We start from the raw sequence: 23,468 nt of genomic DNA, 5'->3' as shown, positions 1-23,468 counted from the left end.
GTGGGAGCTAAAAAGTGTGTACACATGAACACAGAGAGTGGAAAAATAGATATTGGAGACTTGGAAAAGTAGGAGGCGGGGTGAGGGATAAGAAATTCTCTAATGGGTACAGTGTACACTAGGCAGGTAATGTTTACGCTAAAAGCCCACACTTTATGACCACGCAATATATCCATGTAACCAAACTGCACCTGTACCCCTTAAATCTGTATTTTAAAAAACACCAAAAATCCCATCCCCAATAGTATCTACCTCACAGAGTTATGATCAGGATTATTTATTTATTTATTTATTTTGAGACAGGGCCTCAGACGCCCAGGCTGGAGTGCAGTGGCACAATCTCGGCTCACTGCAACCTCTGCTTCCTGGGTTCAAGCGATTCTCCTGCCTCAGCCTCCCCAGTAGCTGGGATTACAGGTGCCCACCACTACCTCCGGCTACTTTTTGTATTGTTAGTAGAGATAGGGATGTCATTATATTGGCCAGGCTGGTCTTGAACTCCTGACCTCAAGTGATCCACCTGCCTTGGCCTCCCAAAGTGTTGGGATTACAGGCGTGAGCCACTGCAACTGGCAGATGAAGTAATTTAAATGTTCAATACACATCAGTTATTATTAAGGCACAGACAAACCTTCTTTACCTCTGTACTCCTCATCCTTGGATCTAAGCTTCTTGGGGCTCCAAGTTAAATATTTTATAGCCTACATTAGATTGGAGGAAGGGGTGAGGGAAAGAAAAAGCAAGCTCACAGAGACTTTGCAAAGAAAAAAATAGTCAGGGTAAGGTAAATCCTTTGATGAGGGGTGAGGGTGGAATCAAAGATAATTTTTAGGTTTGGAACTTCAGAGACAAAGAAGATGGTCATACTATAGAGTGCACAGTGCAGAGAGAAAAATGTTTTGAGATAAACATACGGAGTTTAATTGCTGATATGTTGACATTGGTGCATTGATGGGGCATCTAGCTCAAAATAACAAGTGGGCAAATGCAGAAATTGGGAAAATGCATTTTTTTGTTTACTTCTAGAAATTACTAAAAGAAACTTAATATAACTTTATTGACTTCATTTTTAGATACTTTTCTCTGGATTTGGAGTAGTGTATAATTTCTTTAATTTTGCCCACCAGCATTTGAAGGCATTTTAAACTAAACTTTTAAATTATGATTTTGGAGGAACTTTACATTATAATTTTGGCAAGGGATACATTTTGTTGTGTTCCCCTAAGAATTTTACCCTTATCTAAATATGTTTTGATCTTTATTTTAACTTAAATAGCAGAGTTTACATTTTCTTGGCACCTGGGCATTCTGACTACGAAGCAGTGTGTTCATTTCTTATTGCTTCATTGATTAGCAACTCAGAAATCTCCCAAAATGGAAGTCCATTAGGAAAATCTGCCCCTTTTAAAAGAGATGTTCTGAGAATAATCCTATTAGGCTAGAAGCCTGCTAACTTACAACTCTAAACACATATTTCTACAAAGGAAAAAAATCCAAATGGAGTGAATGACAAGTAAATTGTTGATAGAAAATGTATATTTAACTTCAGGAAATAATAATCACATTCTATTCAAAAGTCAGTTTTATGCCAGCAAATATTTGATGACCTTTTAAGATCTAATCTTGACATTTAGATAAAAAGTAAAAAAAAATCAGTCAATTTTAAATATTAGGATCAATGTGTTCTTTAAAATAGTCATATACTTTTTTAAAAAAAGAGGAAAAGTCATCTTTTATATATTTGCATACATTTAGTAACTCTGATGCTCTTTATTATTTCCTAAAGATTTAGATTTTCATCTGGTTTCATTTTCCTTCCACCTAAAGAAATCCTTTTAGCATTTTTGACAGTGCAGGTCTGTAGGTTATGAAATCTTTTCTCTTATCTGAAAGACAATAGTTTCATCCAAAAGAGATATTTTTTCCTCTTATCTGAAAATGTCTTTATTTGACCTTGATTTTTTAAGGATATTTTTGCTGAAGATAAAATTTTGCGTTGAATTAAAAAAATTGTTTCAGCATTTTAGCCATACATTGTCCTCTGGCCTCCAGTGTTTCTGATGAGAAGTCGGTGGTTTGATTCTCGTTCCTTTGTATGCAGAGTGTGCTATTTTCTTTGTCTGCTGTTAAGATTTTCTCTTTTTGGCCAGGTGTGGTGGCTCACGCCTGTAATCTCAGCACTTTGGTAGGCCGAGGATCACTTGAGATCGCGGAGTCAAAATGACGTTCCACTTCATTTTTTTCCCCTGCTTTTCTCCCCCTCCAGTGCTCTCAGTTGGTTGTTTTTTTGTACCATGTTCAGAGTTTATAGTTGTTAATTACTGGAGGGTTGGTCTGATAGGAGCTAGTCAATGATACTGAAAGATGAACTGTACTGCCCCTTTCCTCATTCCCCAGAAAAAGGAATGGTTGTTCTCATTAAATCCATCATCTTGAGCACTCTCACTCTTCTTTTATCTAATGTTCCCCTTTTTTTCTCTGTTGCTTTCCTGAAGTAGAGAGTGATTTTGTGTAAGTGTAGGATAAAATGTTTGAGCAGATGACAAGAAAGTCTCCATTCTGAGTCTCTGTTCTTTCCAAATTATTAAACTGCAGGGAATTTGCCCATATCCCTGGGCAGGTAACACTACACAAGAGGGAGTGGGTTGAGCATATTATGTATATAGATGTGAAATACAGCTGGAGTTTGAATTGCAGAGATTCTTTGAAATCTGCTGCTTCCCCTTATGCCAGGAAGACTAACATTAACTCTTTTATTGGACAACCAAAGGTGACGAGTATAAGAAAATAAATTTATAAAAAATATTAAATTAAATTGGTATATGTAGAGCATTTTCATTTTTACTTTTTATTTTTTTAAATTTCCACTTTTATTATAGATTAAAAGGTAAACGTGCAAGTTTGTTACATGGATAAATTGTGTGATGCTGAGGCTTGGGGTTCCGACGCTCTTGTTACCCAGGCAGTGAGCATAGTTAAATTGTGTTTAGATGAACATGTACTCCAAGAAATTTCTTAGAAAAAGGGACATGTGGCTGGGCATGGTGGTTCATGCCTGTAATCTCAGCACTTTCAGAGGCTGAGGCAGGAGGATCACTTGAGGCCAGGAGTTCGAGACCAGCCTGGCCAACATGGTGAAACCTCATCTCTACTAAAAGTACAAAAATTAGTTGGGCATGGAGGTGTGCACCTGTAATCCCAGCTATTTGGGAGGCTGAGGCATGAGAATCGCTTGAACCCGAGAGGTGGAGGCTGCAGTGAGCCGAGATGATGCCACTGCACTCCAGCCTGGGCAACAGAGTGAGACTCTGCTTCCCCCCTAAAAAAAAAAAAAAGAAAGAAAAGTAAAGAAAAAGTGCCATGTGGTTTAATAAATTTGAAAAAACGTTTGGGGAATAGAAATATAGATTATTGCTGCATACAAATTATAGATTTACCAAGATTAGGAAAACAATACAGTCCTGTTAGCACTGGTAAACTATGCTGAACATGCTTATTCTTTCTTGGATGATTCAGAAGTCACGTTGAGATCCTTTTGAGTCTTGGTTTCTCTTTCTACATTCTGTGGTTAGATATTTTCATCTATTTCCATGCTTTAAATGGCATCTATAAGCTGATGTCTCCCAAATTTATCTCTTTGGTGTAAACCTCTTCTCTGAGTGCAACAGTCTATAAGGCAGTTCTACTTTTTTTTTTTGAGATGGAGTCTCACTCTGTTGCCCAGGCTGGGGTGCAGTGGTGCGAGCTTGGCTCACTGCAATCTCCGCCTCCTGGGTTCAAGCAATTCTCCAATTTCGTCCTCCCGAGTAGCTGGGATTATAGGCATGCACCATCATGCCCAGCTAATTTTTATATTTTCAGTAGAGACACTGTTTCTCTATATTGGCCAGGCTGATCTCAAACTCCTGACCTCAGGTGATCCACCTGCCTTGGCCTCCCAAAATGCTGGGATTACAGGCATGAGTCATCATGTCTGGCCAGGCAGTTCTACTTTTATGTTTCATAGACATTTCAAAAGTAACATTTCAATCCAGAATTTTTAATTGTATCTTTCATCAAATATATTCTTACCCAGTCTTTCTCATTGCAATAAGTGGCATCAGCATTTTCTCATGCTGGAAAACATGGAGTTGACACTGATTCCCCACTTATATCTAATCTATTAGTGGGTCCTGTTTGCTGTCGTTTCTCTTTCAAAACATATCTTGAACTCATCTATCAGTCCAAGATACTAATATCAATTATAAAGATGGAGGGAAAATGTTCATCACGTTGTTTTCTGGGAAATTGGAGTCTTAAAAATTATTCTCATGCCTTAAGTTTGCTGTTTTATATTGTTCACTCCTTCATTATTATCTGCATTAATGAAGTATAGGAACTGTAAGATGCCTTGTGATAATTTAGATCAGAATCTGGTCAGAAAGCTATGGCCGTAGTAAATAAAGTTTTATTAGAGCACAGGAAAGCCTGTTCTTTTACATGTGGTAACAGGTTGTTTTCCTGTTACAACAGCAGAGTTGGTGAGTTGTGACAGAGGTTGTATCATCCACCTTGCCTGAAATCCATACTATTTGATTTTTCATAGACAAGGCCAATTTGCCAATTCTTGATTTGAATAAATGTGATAATACTTTAAAAATATGAAGCTGTAGTGTAAAAATTAAATTAGTGAATGTTTGGGTCATTATCATTTCTTTTTTCTACACCAGATCAGCTTATACTTCTCAGGGGATATCAAGGCATGAGAATCATGAATGGAAAATAAGAGATGAACATCTATTTTCTCTTTTTTTGTTGGAGTCTCGCTCTGTCGCCCAGGCTGGAGTGCAGTGGCACGATCTCGGCTCACTGCAACCTCTGCCTCAAGTGATTCCCCTACCTCAGCCTCCCAAGTAGCTGGGACTACAGGTGCACGCTGTAATAACAGCCAGCTAATTTTTGTATTTTTAGTAGAGAGGAAGTTTCACCATGTTGGCCAGGTTGGTCTCGAACTCCTGACCTCAGGTGATCTGCCCACCTCAGCCTCCCAAAGTGCTGGGATTACAGGAGTGAGCTACCATGCCCAGCTGTCTTTTCTTTTTTTAAAGGAAAGCATTTGACAATATTATTATAATTGTGTTGGATATAAAATATTTAATTTCCTCTGGATGGCCAAATCTCCCAGATATGAAACCTGCGGAAGGCAGAAGTGAGCTTGGAGGACTAGGATGGAGAGAGGTTACTATCCACCAGCATCTGGGGAGCCCAAGGCTTCCCCCAGGACTCTCCTGAGCCTGTGTATCCCTGGAGACCTTTTGAGTATCTTCTGCACCCTTTAACCCCACCCCTAAGTCCTGGGAGAAACGGGCCACATTGAGACATGGGACAGGACCAGATATGCTTGACAGAAAGGCTAGGGGTGGCTTTGAGGCCCAGTTAATATTCCAAAGTAGTAACTTTAGCAAAATTGTATTGGTGTTGAGAAAAATAAAAAATTTCAAGTATGTGGTGCTGTGGCACGCCTGCCTCTGCCACGCAGCACCGCAGCCTGTGGGAACTGAGAAGGCAGGAATTGAGAGGGAGGCTGCTTTCCCAACACCAACAGAGCAGAGGAGGAAGGAGGTGATGGAATATGAGGCTAGGAGAAGAACCTGGTAGCCTTGCCCTGAGATGGCCAGAAAACCCTTGGCCTCACCTTGGACTGACCGGGCAGCCCTAGTTTAAGCACAAGGTAGTCAGTCTTTCACTCTTCATGGCTGTGGCAATATTTCTTCTTACTCTTTTTCTCCAGCTACTGCCAAAATGGCCAAACTTAGGCCAAATGTTGCCCAAGAGACCAAAACAGAGGCAAACAGTCTCCAAATATATGTAGATCATGAGCAGAAATCTGAGGCTTGGAGAAAGGGCTGAGAAGCCATGAGCTCTTTGAGGTGTCAAGGGCAGACTCCCATCCCAAGGACTTCCATGGGGAGGGGAAGGACTGGGTAAGTTCGAGTTTTATGGTCAATATAGTAAATTAATCAAAAGCTTTCACAAAACAAACACCCCAGCCCTTCTGAAGATACAATGGGGCTGAAAAAACACAAACACCAAGCGAAACTGACCAAGGTGAGCTGTTGCAGTTCAGTCTCATGGGTCCAGCTGCTCAGTGGCCAAATAGAGACTCAAGGGCCTCTTGTTTGCTGTTCTGCAGGTTTACAAGAACTGGTCAGTAAAGCTGGTTTTTCAATTGGTGCTGGATGCCAATCATGATCTCCCATGGCCTGTGGCTTGCAGTGCTCCTCAATCTAGCTGAAGACACAGGCTGACAGCTCCTAGAAGCTGGTCACAGAGATGAAGGCATTGAAGGACTGGAACAGGGAGTCCATGATACCTCGAAACACACTGACCTTGACTTGGTCAGAGGCCTGGTCCTCCCCTCATGGGGGTTGTCCTGGTGTGCCTTCACAATCTGCTTATAGTTCCCTTTCATGATCTTTAGGGCTGTGAGGTCCTTGCATAGTGTGGACACCTCCTCCTCCTGCATTTTCTTCTCCTTGTGCAAAAACTGAGTGTAGTCAATGGTCTTTTGTAGAACGATGGCTTTGCTGAGCTTTCGGGAGCCAATGCAGGAGTCCTGCTGCTGGCATGTGGGGATGATGGTCTGAAGGTCATCACAGCCTCTCTTGATGACATCCTTCCTCTTCTGCTCAGCCTCAGTGTGTGCTCACCACTACTGGTCCTTGTAGGACTCTTGGTGGTAATCACTGTCCTCCTCATCTGTGTTGGGGATGGAAGAGGCACTGGTGGAACCGATGCTATTAGCTCTAGACACTACTGTCCCATTGTGGGTGCTTTCTATAAAATACTTGAGGTCTGAGCTTTTGTAGCTGTAGATGTACTCCACCTTTACCCAGGGGTCTTTGGGAGAGGCACCTGGCTCCATCGTCTTGGACCTACTGGACCAGAAACAAGCCCTATTTTATTTTCTACCTGCCGAAAAGAACTATACATTTTGCTAACACCTCCAGGTGATGATGGTTGATCAAATATTGTAAATAAACATAAATATATTCAATGTTTGATCTTGCATATTGAAACTAATTCTTCTCTCTTTTTCTAATTATACTTTCTAATTATACATAAGACAATAGTTGATGGTAGAAAGTATGAGTGACATGGGTCAAAATATCTACGTACCAGGTTTAAATATGTCTCTCATTAAATTTATGACCTTGATCAAGTTGCTTAAACTCTCTGATCCTCAATTTCTCCATCAGTGAGATTGAGACTAAAAACATTGAATCGTAGTTTGTACAAAGAAGTGCTGGGTAAGATGGTATGTTTGTGGAATCTTTTTTATTTTATTTATTTATTTATTTAGTTTTTTTTTTTAGAGACAGTCTTGCTCTATCCCCCTGAAGTGCAGTGGCGCGATCTCAGGTCACTGCAACCTCTGCCTCCCAAGTTCAAGTGATTTTCATGCCTCGGCCTCCCCAGTAGCTGGGACTACAGGTGCCTCTCACCACGCCTAGCTAATTTTTGTATTTTTAGTAGAGACAGGATTTCGCCATGTTGGCCAGGCTGGTCTTGAACTCCTGACCTCAAGTGATCTGCCTGCCTTGATCTCCCAAAGTGTTGGGATTACAGGCATGAGCCACTGCACCCAGCCTGTTTGTAGAATCTTATACAGATTTTGGCTTCTAGTATTATTTCTTGGATTACATATAACATTTTGTATTGTAATAAAAGGAAGAACTCTAAAATTTGACCAGTGTTAATAGGTACGAATGGAGAGCCACAAAATTAAAAACGCAGAGCTTTATCTCACAGGCACATACACATCCACTCCAGATATATTAAACAATTGTATTAGTATGCTAAAATAATAAAACAGTAGGGAAATATTTTTATAAATATTGAAACGGGGAAGACCTTCCCAGGAAAAGCCTCAAACACAGAAACCATAAAGGGAAATATTGATGTATTTGAATACATACAATTTTTAAATTTTAGAATCATAAAATATACCATGAACATAGTTAAAAGACTTTGAGAAAACTGGAGAAAATATTTGCAGATGGAGACAGAGAATGAACACCCACGAAATAGAAGGTGCTATTAAAAATCAGTGAGAGAAGAAAAATAACCCAATACAAAAAATGAAGAAAGGATTTGAACAGAATCCCACTGCATCAAATGTCTAATAATAATGATCATAAAAAGATGCTTAATTCACTCACAAATAGAAATACAAATTAAACTGAATTATCATGTTTCACCCAAACTAGAGAAAACATAAGCGTTGATAGTATTTAGTATTTAGATGTGGGGAAAGGTCTTATACTGTGTGGGAATGTGAGTTGGTATGGGAAATTGGTAAATTTCCCAAATGGTAAATTGAGGGAACTTTGTCAGTTGCTGGTAAAATTTAAAATGTGCATGCTCTCTAAAGAACAATTTTTTTTTTCTTTGAGATGGAGTCTTGCTCTGTTGCCCAGGCTGGAGTGCAGTGGTGTGATCTTGGCTTACTGCAAGCTTGGCCTCCTGGGTTCACACCATTCTCCTGCCTCAGCCTCCCGAGTAGCTGGGACTACAGGCACCTGCCACCACGCCAGGCTAATTGTTTTGTGTTTTTTAGTAGAGACAGGGTTTCACTGTGTTAGCCAGGATGGTCTCAATCTCTTGACCTCATGATCTGCCTGCCTCGGCCTCCCAAAGTGCTGAGATTACAGGCGTGAGCCACCGCACCCTGCCTAAGGAACAATTTTACTTTTAGAAATCTTCCCTTCAGAAATACTCACATAAAATAAAAATAGTAATCACTACCTTAATAATAACTTCCATTTCTTGAACACTTGATGCGAGTCGCGGTACTGTGTACTTTGCATGCTATCTCATTCAAATCTCATGACAATCTTGAGAGACACTGAGAGGGAGACAGAAGACAAACCAAAGCATAAGTATAGTGATAAAATAAGCAATTTTTGTGTGTGCATACTTTATTTCTTAAATTGCTATCAAGAATGCATATTGTTATTAGCCGGGTGTGGTGGCAGGTGCTTGTAATCCCAGTTACACAGGAAGCTGAGGCAGGAGAATAGCTTGAACCTAGGAGGCGGAGGTTGCAGTGAGCCAAGGTCACACCCCCGTACTCCAGCCTGGGTGATAGACCGAGACTCTGTCTCAAAAAAAAAAAAAAATGCATCTCGCTTTTGTGATTATGTATATTAATTGTTATATAATAAAAGAATATTATGGAAAACGAAATTCATAAAGAACAAATGTGTTAAATACCATTTTGATTTTAACAATGGATGGAATATGTTGGGAGATACCCAAGGACAATACAAGTTCAAACTTTGGATAAGTTACTATGTTATTGGGAAGAGAAGATGAAATGTTTTGAACAACCTGAGACAATTTATACCAATTGCTAAATCATCTGGTGTATATAGCTTGTTGCCATAGCAATCCAGAGTAGGGAGCCCAGTATATACTTGTTTCTGTGACAGGCAGTCTCTAATTCTTGCTACCCTGAATTTCTCTGGCTGATATATCTGATGCTGCCCATATAGTCTCATTCCATTTGTCTGCTTGAGCAGCTGACTCGTCAGTTTCTTCTGGTTTAAATTTAAGTCTGTATTGTTCCTTTCCAATTAAGATCACCACCTAGAGTAACTGCTGACTACACGGAGATTATAGAAAAAAGTGGTGCTTTTAAGTGTAAGGTTTTCTGATCCCATTTCTAGAAATACACTTCATCAATAAGTAGAACTTTCCTTTATTGTCTATAAATGGCAGTACAACATACTGGTTAAGAGCACAGACTCTGAACTAGACTTGAAATACTGGCAGCGCCACTTTCCAGCTGTGTGACATTGGCAATTTACTTAACCTCTGACTTTTAATCTCTTCATTCTTAATATGGAGATAATAATAATGGTATCCTCAGGCCGGGTGCAGTGGCTCACGCCTATAATCCCAGCTCTTTGGGAGGTGGAGGGGGGAGGATCACCTGAGGTTAGGAGTTTGGGACCAGCCTGGCCAACATGGTGAAACCCTGTCTCCACTAATAATACAAAAATTAGCCTGGCATGGTGGCACGGACCTGTAACCCTAGTTACTTGGGAGGCTGAGGCAGAATTGCTTGGTGCCACTGCACTCCAGCCTGGGCGACAGAGTGAGACCCTGTCTCAAAATAAATAAAAATAAATAGATAAATAAATAAATAAAACAATGGCACTCTTATGTGGTTGAAGATTGAGTCCATATATGTAAGGTACCTTAAATGACAATGTATCTGGCACATGGTAAATGTTCTATAAGTACTTACTACTAGAAATAGGCACCTTAATTAAATATTTCTACCTCTTTCGTTTTATTTTATTTTATTTTATTTTTTTTTGAGACAGAGTCTTGCTATGTCACCCAGGCTGGAGTGCAGTGGCATGATCTCAGCTCACTGCAACCTCTGCCTCTTGGGTTCAAGCAATTCTCCTGCCTCAGCCTCTCGAGTAGCTGGTACTACAGGCGCCCGCCATCACATCCGGCTTATTTCTGTATTTTTAGTAGAGATGAGGTTTTGCCATGTTGGCCAGGCTGGTCTTGAACTCCTGATCTCAGGTGATCCACCCACCTCGGCCCCCTAAAGTGCTGGGATTACAGGCGTAAGCCACCGCGCCCAGCCAATATTTCTACCTTTTGGGGTTGCTTCCTCATCATGGAATTAATACTTGCTCATGGAGGCTGTTTCCTCTTTATAAACAGTACCCCTCACTTGTAGCTCCATTCTGAAAAATTCTGACAGATAATTCAGCAGACTAAACGATCAAATCACCCGGGCACATTCCCCTCAGCTGGGTTCTGCAGGGCAGCTAAGATTGGGCACTGATGTTCCTGGCTTCAGTCCTACCCGGGCTATGCAGCTACGGCTTCGTACATACACCAGTTGCACTAACTTGGGATGAAAATTAAGTTAAAACCAGTAGAAAATTTCATCCTATGTTTTGATGGTAAAAGAAGCAAGTGAACAAATGAATAGAGGCTGCCAAACAGTTGTCTCACCAACTGTTCTGACTAGCTAACAAGATTAGCTAGGTCATACCTAGTCGTAAAAGAATACTATAAGAACTCAGAAATTCGACATATTTCTACTACTTGCTTGTCATGTAGATAAACAGATGAAAAGAACCATAAAAAAACAAAGAGAAAATAATAGTAGGATTAGAGAGCATGTTATCATCTCATGGGCTCACTTGGCCTTAGAAAGAGGTGTTTATCCATCATGAATATGAATCCAAGGGTCTGAATGGACCAAATGTAACAGAAATTTAATATCATTTTTTCCTCTGAGATGAAACATTTTACATTTTCCAGTTTATTAGATAAAATTACTAAACATGTTCTAGACCCTGTAGTTGTAGATTTTATGATGTTGGCTGCTGTGGAGTGGCCATGATTGGTTTTTCAAATTGTTAATTTGATTTCTTTTTAATACATATGGATTTACGTGACCCATGGCAAGAGATTGTAGATTATTTCATTGTATTTATGAGTTTCCTGTAATTTTAGCAAGTTCCATTGTCAATTCAGATGTTTACTCAAAAGAAGAAGAAGAATAATAAAATCTAAAACCAAGAAAATGCTTTTGAGAATGAATTTCACTATAAGTTTGAATTCAAAGTCATGGAGTTGAGAAATGTATTTTATGTTGGAAAATAAAGATCTTAATAATAGAAATAGCATTCACTAACTTCACTTCTCGATTTTCAATAAACAATGTCAGATTGGCTGAGTGTGATGCTGAAGCTCAAACAGCTAAATACACCATCTTATGACTCATTTCCTTTAGTGAGTCACTGAGTCATAACACGTCTTTGTTCATTCAGTTCTACGCAAAAGATCTCAATAAACTCCAAAGTACCTTATGTTCTTTGTGACTAGGTAGGAAGGTATATAATGACATTCCCATTTTCTTTATTCTTTTCTTTTTTTTTTAGAGATGGAGTCTCACTCTGTCGCCAGGCTGGAGCGCAGTGGCCCGATCTCGGCTCACTGCAACCTCCGCCTCCCGGGTTCAAGTGATTCTTCTGCCTCAGCCTCCCAAGTAGCTGGTATTACAGGCATGTGCCACCATGCCCAGCTAATTTTTGTGTTTTTAGTAGAGATGGGGTTTCACCATGTTGGCCAGGATGGTCTCGATCTCTTGAGCTCGTGATCTGCCCGCCTTGGCCTCCCAGAGTGTTGGGATTACAGGCGTGAGCCACAATGCCCAGCCCCCATTTTCTTTTAAATATATATTAAGTAACTTTGATGGGCAGCCCGTAAAATACCATTAAATGTTGACTAGATAGTTTGGGTGGTACAACTTCTCTTTTTTCTCACTTTCCTTTCTTATAAACTCTTTCTCCTTCAAACTCTTTCTAGCCTTCACATTAACTTTTCTGCCTCCAGTAAAACCCAAGTAAACAAATCTTGGTTGGAACCAGTTTTGCCTATGCCTGAGATCAAGTTTTAAAATGGGGTCAAAAATATACTGCCTCTCAATGGTTACTTTCCTTTACCTACCTGACAATTACTTCACCTGCTTCCCAAATTCAGTTTCCAAATCAAAATAATAATTTTCTCCTCTGTGCTTGTGCTTGTTTGTCATGAGCAAAAACTGCCCCTTCATCAGAACGAATCCATTTGGAGGTAAGAAATAACCTCTGGGAAAGGATAAGCTCTGGGCCAAAATAGCTTCAGCCTTGGCTTGTTCCAAGAGTCTCTACAAAATCATTTTGGAGAATACATCCCAGAGTTTCTCTTTCTTTAGGACAGGGATGACATTATTTTGTGAACCTGTAAAATCCTTGAATGACAATCAGAAGCATAGCCAGGGGAAGATGAGGGAGGATACGTAGTTGTTCTCCTTAGCACATTGTTCAAATGTGGATTCTTTTTCAACAACACATTTCTGAAGAGTAACATGTGAATAGGTAAGGCCATGCTGAGAACATGTTAGAAAAAGCAAGACTGCGAGATGGAGAGAAGGTAGTCATGGGGGTGAGGGGATATACTTATGTTGTTCTACCTACCAAGGACACAGATCGCTTGCCCTCAGCCCAGCCTGGCCCCAAGAATAGCTCCCCCTAAAGTTAGAATCTAGTTGTGCTTTAAATGACAACATGGTTGCACAAGGTCATAGATGATCTACTGCTCGTATCAGACCAGTGGAAATCTCTGCTCCCAAATGCAGGTGGTGAATCACCCCTGGAAGCTGCTATGTCAAAAAGAATGACCTTCCAGGCCCCAGACCCAAGTGGGTGCTCTGCTTTGTTCTTTGTCGGACAACTCCCATCGTCCTCCTGTGACTATTTTCTCTGCTTTTGTAAAATGCACTTTTGTGTGTGTGCTGGATAAAACCAGTCTCCCAGCTCCTCCTGAATGATTCCAGTATTGGTGAGAAAGTGGTTTATTTCTAAACCCCAGAGGTCAGATCATAGCGTTCTCGAGACTGAGTCATAAAATCAAAGTTAAATGCGTTACCTGTTCCTTAATGAAAAGCATGGGTATGAGACCTCCCAGTAGTTCACATGATTCATGAGAAATAAATGAAAAGGACAGCCTTATGGAATAGTACCAATTCAAATGATCTTTCCTTCTCCTGGTAATTACAAGGCCTCAATCTCATTAAGGCCAACATATTCAATGAAGGAAGATCAGTTTCTATGGAGAGTCATTTCCTTTAAATAGATGAGCTAATAACCGGTACTAATGATAAACATCTTTTAGCTATGGAAATTATACTTTCCATTTAGTAGTTTTTTTCCAGTGTGCTACACTCTCTAACGTATCCAGTGTCTCAAAGTGCTCATAAGGTTAGCAGCCATGTGGATAATCACCCTTGTTCTAGAGAGCAGGAGCCTGAGAAAAAGAAAAGTTGGAAAATATTATCTAGGGATGACATACATGGGATGGAAAGTGATAAAATATTAGGTCTGTGACTTTATAATTAAAATTCACCAAATTCTTTCAGAGCCTTTAAAAATAACACATTCTTTCCATTTGACACGTTGCCATTACCTCATGATGGCATTCACCAATAATTTCATCTTGCATCTGGAGATCCTAAGAATAGTTCTAAAAGGTAAAGGAGTTTCATTAATAATTAAATTTCATAATAAGAAACAGACTAAGATATTTCTTTCTTTCTCTCTTGGAAACAGATCAGCTTACAATACTAACTAAAATGTGGTCCAAAGATACAATCAGAACTACTATGCATAATTATAGTGTCTATATGTTTGTCAAGTTCTGAAAATGTTTGAATGAGTCTGAAGAGTTTCAGTCTCTTCAAGAAGTATTTGTTCACTATAAAAATTCAGTTTGACTGCTAGCCAGGGTCATTTATCAGAAGTAATTTGTGAATAAAGTAATATGATTTGATATAGAAACACCAGAAGACTAGGCCATGCTTGCTTGGTGCTAAAGTATTTATGTGAGAAAGATTCTAGGGGAACCAAGGATGGAATCCACATTTTCTGTCAAGTTGAGAGTTCTTTCTGATTAGGTAAAATGAAATCTCAGTGAACAGAGGGCTGAGTACTACCTTAGTCATGGTTTGAATGACTTTAAGTGGAGAGGAGAGGAAAGGACAAGATTTCCTTGTTTAATTGAGAGTTGCTGTTGACAATGGAGAGTTGTTTCTCCAGCTGTCGTCTACTGCCTGGGGTTATTGACCTTGGCTGCTCATCAGTCATCTCGGAAGCTTTTAAAAACAGATGTCTGAGCCTCACCTAGATCTATTGAATCAGAATTTCTGGATTCTAGATCTATTGAATCAGAGTTTAATCTGTAATTTGGAAAGCTCCAGTGGTTATTAGGAAGGGTAGCCTGACTTTAGAACGGATGTGCTAAACTTTTGTGGATGAGTGTGGGCAGCGGCCTACTGCTCTCTCCCCTTAGCCTTCAGTCCTAGGACATCTGAGTCTATGTGTTCTGAAACACTGGGTTTTCTCTGTGAACAGTTAAAAATCCTTCATGTTAAGGGTCCACAGCTTTCCCACTCCCCTGTTCTCTGCTTAGCTTCTTCCTGCTTCGTTCTCTTCTTAGAAGAGAAGGGGGAGAGTGCATTCTCTCTGGAGGGAAGGGAGAGCACTGGGGAGAGGAAAGAAGGACTCGAGGAACCTAGATGGTGGAGCAGGAGGACCTGGGTGAGACAGTTCTTTCTGGGATGGGGGTCTGGGGGCTGCAGAATGTGGGGTGCGGAATGAAAGGCTTCCACGATTAGACAGAGTGAAGTGGAGGTGGAGGTAGAGACTTGGGTACAACAGTTCATGCATTAGGCTTTGTAGACTAATCCTTGGACAATATTAAATATTTGAAAAGGAAGAAAAATGGAGACTTCAGAGTCATGCTTCTTTAAATGTGATTTCTTCTGGAATGGGTAATGAGGAAGGTGGGATGCTTTATCAGTTAGAAATGCTGAAAGCATGTGTGGGCTTCTTAACAATATCAAAGATCCAGGTTTTTCCACTCTTTTACTCCATCAGCCTTAGCGTGTTGGCCTTTTATCTCTATCCTTGCCCTCACACGGTCAGAAGAAGGCATCACAGCCAGTTTCAAGGCAGGAAGAAGAGGAAAAGGGTAGCCAGGAACATGGAACTTGCAAAGTCCTTTTATGAAGAAACAAGAGATTCTCAATCCCATTGGCAGACTACCCCTTTGAAGACTGGCCAAATTGGGTCCTGTTGCCCTTACCAGCTGTGAGGGAGCCTGCAAGAGGGAGTGTTGAGCTTTTCCAGCAGCTATAGTGGAAGGAAGGAAGAAAGGAAGGAAGGAAAGAAGGAAGGAAGGAAGGGGAGAAGGGCTAGAATTGCCTGTTGGGTAAGCTAACCAACAGTGCATGCTATCAGGGGCTAGGCTGGGATGTCACATCTTCACGGCCTTGCCCTGGAGTGACAGAAAGTGAGCCCCATCAAAAGAAACGTGGAAACTACTGTTTTAGAACAGTGATTTTTGGGCCAGGCATGGTAGCTCATGCCTATAATCTCAGCACTTTGGGAAGCTGAGGCGGGAGGATCACTTGAGGCCAGGAGTTCGAGACCAGCCTGGCCAACATGGCAAAAACCTGTCTCTACTAAAAATACAAAAATTAGCCTGACTTGTGGCACACACCTGTAATCCCAGCTACTTGGGAGGCTGAGGCACAAGAATTGCTTGAACCTGGAAGGTAGAGGTTGCAGCGAGCTGTGATCATGCCACTGCACTCCAGTCTGGGTGACAGAGTGACAGACTCCCCCTCCAAAAAAAAAGAAAAATAAAAACAAAAAAACAAACAGAATAGTGATTTTTAAGTTTTCAGTATTACTTGGAATGTATAGAAAGATGTCTGGGCCTCCATCCCACAGAGTTTGATTTAGTAGGTTTGGAGTAACACCTGGAGGTTTACATTGATTGATTGATCATTAGAGACAGGGTCTTGCTCTGTTGCCCAGGCTGGAGTGCAGTGGAGTGATCACAGCTCACTGCAGCCTCAAACTCCTGGGCTCAGGTAATCCTCCCATCTCAGTCTCCCAAGTAGCTGAAACTATGGGCATGTGCCACCATACCTGGCTAATTTTTTGTAGAGATGGGGTTCTCACTATGTTGCCCGGGCTGGTCGCGAACTCCTGGGCTCAAGTGATCCTCCCATTTCTGCCTCTGCCTCCCAAAGTGTTGGGATTACAGGTGTGAGCCACCATGGCCAGGCATTTTACCTTTTTAGTAATCCTCTTAGATGATTCTGATGCAGCAGGTCTGTGGCACACTCATTCATAAAACTGGGAACACATTAGTTCAGTGGTTCTCAAACTTGCTGAATATTAGAATCACCAGGAGGTTTTAAAAATATCAATGGGCCCTTTTCCCAACTAATTAAATGAGAAAATCCGAGGTTGAGAGGTCAGCATCATTTAAGGCCTCCCAAGGTGATTTTAATATGCAGTGCGGGATGAGAATCATTGACAGACAGATTCTATTGACTAACAAGCTTCTTGCACAAACAGAGCAGCCAGGGACAGCTGGGGTAGCAGGAAGAAGGCACCAAATTCTCCATGCTGGCTCTTGGACATCTTTGAGAAGAGTGGATAGAGAGGAGAGAGTCGAACACACTCGCAAGCTTGGATAAGGTACGTAGCAACTGATGTGCAAGAAACAAATGGCGAAGGGTGAGGCATCTCAAAGTGGCTCAGTCTTTCATATGTTTAAATACTAATCTTTTGCTGGGCGCAGTGGCTCATGCCTGTAATCCTAGCACTTTGGGAGGCCGAGGAGGGTGGATCACCTGAGGTCAGGAGTTTGAGACCAGCCTGGCCAACATGGTGAAACCCTGTCTCTACTAAAATTACAAAAAATTAACCAGGCGTGGTGATGGGCACATGTAATCCCCGCTACTTGGGAGGCTGAGGCAGGAGAATAGCTTGAACCTGGGGGGTGGAGGTTGCAGTGAGATGAGATTGTGCCACTTCACTCCAGCCTGGGCGAAAAAGCAAAATTCTGTCTCAAAAAAAAAAAAAAAAAAAAAAAAACCACACAAAAACAAAACAAAACAAAAAAAACCCCAAACCCAATTTTTTTATTTATTAAAATATTTTTTCTTTTCATTCCAAAGTAATTTCAAACTTACAGAAAAGTTGCAAGAATAGTACAAAGAACCCATGTACCCTTTACCTAGATCGTCAATACTAAATATTTTACATCAACTTTATCCTGTCTCTCATCCCCTTCTATGTATATTTTCCATGTACATATTTTTTTCTGAACCATTTGAGAGTAGATGGCATATATCAGACCCCTTTTTCCCCTATGTCTTCAGTTTGTATTTATCTGAACTACAGTTCAGCTTCCAGTTTTGCTGTCTCAATGCCCTTGGTACGAATGTGCTTTTCCTAGCACAGCTTCAGTCCAGGACCATGTATTAGATTTAGTCATCTTGTGTTTGTAGTTACTTCCCTTTAATATGAAACAGTGCCTAAGCCTTTCTTTATCTATCAAGACATTTACATTTTTTAAGAAAGAATAAGGGCCAATTTATTTTATAGAATGTCAATTACTTTAGACACATGTGCTGTTTCCTTCTAATTTGCTTCACGTTATGCATTTTGGGCAGGAATGCTATGTGAGAGCTGTCATATTATTTTCGAGTATTACAATAGGAGATGTACCATGCCTGTCTGCCCCTTAGGGGAAACACAAGGGATACCTTTCCTTGCGAAGAACTATTCTGCCTGCTCTTAGGTCAACGTTTTCTTGCATTTTGATGACTTGGTTAAGGTGTTGTCCAGTTTCTTTCCTGTACGGATTTTTCATTGTAAAATGTTTTATTTTGTTTTTAGTTGACACATAGGAATTGTGACTGGGGTACAGTGTGATGTTTCGATACGTATACAGATTGTGTTGATAGACATGCTAATTATCCTCATTTCAATAATAATTTTGAAGCCGGGTGCGGTGGCTCACACCTGTAATCCCAGCACTTTGGGAGGCCGAGGTGGGTAGATCATTTGAGGTTAGGAGTTCGAAACTAGCCTGGCCAACATGGTGAAACCCTGTCTCTACTAAAAATACAAAAAAATGAGCCAGGTGTGATGGTGTGCACCTGTAATCCCAAGCTACTCGGGACAGTGAGGCACGAGAATTGCTTGAATCCAGGGGGCAGAGGTTGCAGTGAGCCAAGATCGCGCCACTACACTCCAGCCTGGGTGACAGAATGAGACTCTGTCTCAAAATAATAATAATAATAATTTAAAAAATCACATCATTTGAAAAATGCTAGTTTTAGCAGGCATTTAAATATTGCTTTCAAGGTATTATGCCATGTGCTGTAATTTGTTCATAGAGCATACATTTGTTAATATTTATGTATATGTTCTGATTAAGTGCTTACTTTGCTCAGGAATACTGAAATATCGTTAAAAGTGAGAGTCTCTGGAATCCTCTGCGGTTCCCGTCTCTCTAGAGAGAAACTTCCCAGTTGGCTGTGATGCCACCTAGTGTAGACTGGATTATGCTGCATAACACTGGCTTGGAGGGATGCGAAGAGCCTCTCGCCTTCAGGGGCAGGTTGAGCAGATTAAAGAGGAGAATGTCAGATTCTCAACAGTAAATCTAGTGTCCTTCTGCTGGCAGATTGAGCATTTAAAAATATATGTGTAACTATCTATATAAGACACCTGCCTGGTATTCGGGAACAAGTGGCTTTTTGTGTGTGTGAGATAAATGTTGTCTGCACTGATAAGCTGAAGCTTCCAAAATGTCAGCCAAAGTGTTGAGAAATGAATTAGCTTGTGCCTGCTAAGTTTTAGTGTTCAGGAAGGCATTTGTTTATGCCTGCTACTGGCCCCGCTCTGTGGGGATGCACATTGCTAGGGCAGGAACACACTTTGGGGTGTTGCAGGTTGCAGCTTGTTGGCAAGAAAAAAAAGCATGAAAAAGTGACTATGCAGGAAGAAATTAAAAGAAGTGATTACAATTCTATTCCACAAACACAGTGAAGGCGCCAACTGTGTGCAAGGTAATGATCCTTGAGGAGAATGTGAAGATGAATAAGAAATACATCCCACCTTCAGTAGAAAAACACACATGGTGAATAATTAGGGAAAACAGAAGAGTTTTAGATATCATAAGGCATTTGAAAGTCATTCTAGGTAAATGACTTGCAAATTCAGAGGAGAAAAATTCATATTTCATCTTGGAATTTGGAGATAATTTTATTTATTTATTCATTTTTGAGACAGAGTCTTACTCTGTCACCCAGGCTGGAGTGTAGTGGCATGATCTCAGCTCACTGCAACCTCCATCTCCCGGGTTCAAGTGATTCTCATGACTCAGCCTCCTGAGTAGCTGGGATTACAGGCACACGCCACCACACCCGGCTAATTTTTGTATTTTTAGTAGAGACAGGGTTTCACCACATTGGTCAGGCTGGTCTTGAACTGCTGACCTCAATTGATCTGCCCGCCTCGGCCTCCCAAAGTGCTGGGATTACAGGCATGAGCCACCGCACCTGGCCAAGAATTTGGAAGTCATTTTAAATAAAGTAGTAGTCTTGGATGTGAGAACTGAGGCATGAAGTTATGCGCTGAATTGTGTCCCAGCTCCCAACTCATATGCTGAAGCCGTGAACCTCAGTACCTCAAAATGTGAACCTATTTGGAAACAGGGTGGTGGCAGATGTAATTGGTCAAGAAGTCGTACTGTAGTAGAGTGGGCTCCTAATCCAATAGCACTGGTGTTTTATGAAAAAGGAAAATTTGGGCCAGGTGTGGTGGCTCACGCCTGTAATCTCAGCATTTTGGGAGGCCGAGGCGGGTAGATCACTTGAAGTCAGGAGTTTGAGACTGGCCTGACCAACATGGTGAAACCCTGTCTCTCTAAAATTATTAAAAAAAAAATTCACTGGGCGTGGTGGCAGGTGCCTGTTTATCCCAGTTACTCAGGAGGCTGGGGCAGGAGAATTGCTTGAACCTGGGAGGCGGAGGTTGCAGTGAACCGAGATTGCGCCACTGCACTCTAGCCTGGGCGACAAGAGTGAAACTCCATCTCAAAAAAAAAAAAAAAAAAAGAAAAGAAAAAGGAAATTTTGGAGACACACACACAGGGAGAATTTCATGTGAACACGAAGGCAGGAATCAGGGATACATCTAGAAGCCTACGAATGCCAAAGGTTACCAGCAAACCATCAGAAGCTGGGTGAGAGGCAGGGAACAGGTCTTTCCCTCAAGCCCCCAGAAGGAATCAATCCTGCTGACATCTTGATCTCAGATGTCCAGCCTCCAGAACTGTGGGACAATGCGTTTCTGTTGTTTATGCCATCCGGTGTGTGGTACGGTGTTACAGCAGCCACAGGGAATCAGTACACATGGGTATTGTTTGGACAGACAACAATTAGTAGAAAAGGTACACCTGATGGAGAGAACAGCATGAACAAAGACATGGGGGTAAAGGTATGGTCTGGTAACAGGTGTGAGGTAGCATGACAGAGGGTTAACATATGTTCAAGGGGGGAAGGTTAAGAGTGGCCAGAAAAGTAGGTTTGGGGAAGATTGTGAAGAGCCTTCGATTTTTTGTTAAAGGTTATGGCTCTTTTTTCTTTGGGTATTGAGGAACTGTTGAAGGATTCCAGTAGCGGGTGGGGTGGGATATTTAGACTCATCTAAGTTGCTTTTTTTTTTTTTTTTTGAGATGGAGTCTTTCTCTGTCACCCAGTCTGGAGTGCAGTGGCTCGATCTCGGCTCACTGCAACCTCTGCCTCCCAGGTTCAAGCAGTTCTTCTACATCAGCCTCCTGAGTAGCTGGGATTACAGAGGCCCACCACCACCCCCAGCTAATTTTTTTTTTTTTTTTTTTGGTATTTTTAGTGGAGACAAGGTTTCATCACGTTGGCCAGTCTGGTCTCAAACTCCTGACCTCAAGTGATCCACCTGCCTGGGCCTCCCAAAGTGCTGGGATTACAGGTGTGAGCCGCCACACCCGGTCACATCTAAGTTATTTTTATCTACACAAAACACTTTTGGAGGAAAATATCTGAGAAAATGTTCATGTAACCCGGTGAGGAAACTGACAAATTCGCTTTGGCCTGTAAATGAGGGAGCCTTCTTTCTGTCCAATCCTGTGCAATTACGTGGAAAACTGTTGTCTTACATCTCACCTTTAGCAAATGTCACTATGCTGCTTTGTAGGTGTTTTCTAGCAGACCCACTGTCCCTTGACTGTACCATAAATGAATCACTCAAACATCTCAGACTCCTAGCTTCCTGCATATAGTTTGCAGATGTATAGAAGGGTTGGCCATCATAAGAGTTTAAAAGGAGAGTAATCATTTGAAGGACTGAAAGAAACATTTTTGCCTGTGGTACATCGCATTGTTCTTCAGTTCTCCTAATCTATAAAACCAGGGTAATGGTACAGTAGGACATAGATGTGTTAGTCAGTGTTCTCCAGAGGAACAGAGCAAATATATATACTCATGTACATAGATGAAGAGATTTCTTATGAGGAATTGGCTCATGTGATTATGGAGGCTGAGAAGTCCCACAATCTGCCAGCTGGAGACCCAGGAAAGCCAGTGGTAGAAATCCCAGTCTAAACCCGAAGGTCCAAGAAACAAGGGGGCCAATGGTGGGAATCTAGTCTAAGGGTAGGAGAAGACCAATGTTCCAACTCAGGCAGGCCAGTGGGACAAAAAAGAGGCACATTCCTTTTTCCTCTGTCTTTGTGTTCTATTCAGGACCTCAACAGGTTGGATGATGCCCCCTATGTTGGAGAGGGCCATTGACTTTACCGAGTCCACTGATTCGAATGCTCATCTCATCTGGAAACACCGTCCCAGACACACCAAGAAACACTGTTTAATCTGGGCACCCCTGGGCCCAGTCAAGTTGACACATCAAGTTAACCGTCACACTATCTCATATGTTTGCTGTATTTCATATCTCATATTGAGCACTTAGAGCGTGCTCAATAAATATCAGGTATTATTATCACTGGTAAAACAAGTGGAGCTGGGATCCAAATCCCTATTTCTTATGCTCCAAATTTTGTGTTTTTTCTACCCCTCCACCCTGCCTCTATAAGTGGTGCTGATCTGTAACAATTATGGGCTTTTTGCTTCTCTCATTATCATTGCTTTTCTCTCTTGACACATGTTCAGCAGCAGCTTTCCATGCAAACCCCTCATTTGTGACAGACATTGACAACACTCAAGGGATCCTCCCGGCCTCAGAGAGGAGCAGTTGAGAGCTTCCAGTGCAGTAAACAAGCAGGAGGTGGGCTGACAGGGCGGGCAGCTGGTATCTCACACAATCGCAACAGTGATGGGTCTGAGCTGAGCAGACTGCTCTCTAGAGAGGCTGGTATCCCTGGGAAGTGGCAAATGCTTGCATGCAGTCAGGGGATTGCACATCGCTGCAGACAGCCTATCTGTGCAAGTGGATGAGAGAGGCTTTCTCTTAGGTGTCTCAAGAAGATCTCATCCTCAACACAAATTATGGCTTGAAAATAATAGCAACAGAACTGGTTAAAAATGAAACTTAACACCTGGCAAGAGGTGTATTCCTGCCAGAGGCTCTTTAAGTTGGCCTCTGCAAGTGACATTTCTAAGTAGGAGGATCTGTGCTTGGCATCCTTACAGACAGTTGATTGCTTAAAGAGTTTCATATCCACTGTGACCAAAGTTCATAGAGAAAGCTGTACCTGGTAGTTCCATTATTTAAAAACAAAACACTCTATCATCAATTGAAATCTTTATCAGTCAGGAAAAGCTAGGTTATACAGCAATAGCAAGCATTCCCATATTAGTGGCTCTTACAATATTTTGTTTTGTTTTTGTTTTTCATTTGTTTTTTGAGACAGAGTTTTGCCCTTTTGCCCAGGCTGGAGTGAAGTGGTGCGATCTCGGCTCACTGCAACCTCTGTCCCCGAGCCGCTGCCACCCGGTTCAAGCGATTCTCTTGCCTCAGCCTCCTGAGTAGCTAGGATTATAGGCG

At 41.4% G+C, this 23,468-nt stretch overlaps 1 protein-coding gene and 1 pseudogene across 1 annotated transcript in view; one reads left to right on the top strand and one right to left on the bottom strand.

The window, feature by feature from the left end:
* Positions 1–23,468, top strand: part of AP1S3 (adaptor related protein complex 1 subunit sigma 3) — a 167,942-nt gene that overhangs the window by 125,254 nt on the left and 19,220 nt on the right. The window contains exon 8 of the transcript XR_001716071.4: positions 16,989–17,111. The gene's annotated coding sequence lies outside the window, so the exon portion shown is untranslated. The remainder of the gene's footprint in view (positions 1–16,988; positions 17,112–23,468) is intronic.
* LOC129143282 (max-like protein X) lies at positions 6,188–6,904 on the bottom strand (annotated as a pseudogene).

Source organism: Pan troglodytes, chromosome 13 (assembly GCF_028858775.2).
Source record: "Pan troglodytes isolate AG18354 chromosome 13, NHGRI_mPanTro3-v2.0_pri, whole genome shotgun sequence".
Classification (NCBI taxonomy): Eukaryota; Metazoa; Chordata; class Mammalia; order Primates; family Hominidae; genus Pan; species Pan troglodytes.
The sequence above is the reverse complement of the archived record's forward strand: the minus strand, read 5'-3'. Positions and strand labels throughout refer to the sequence as shown.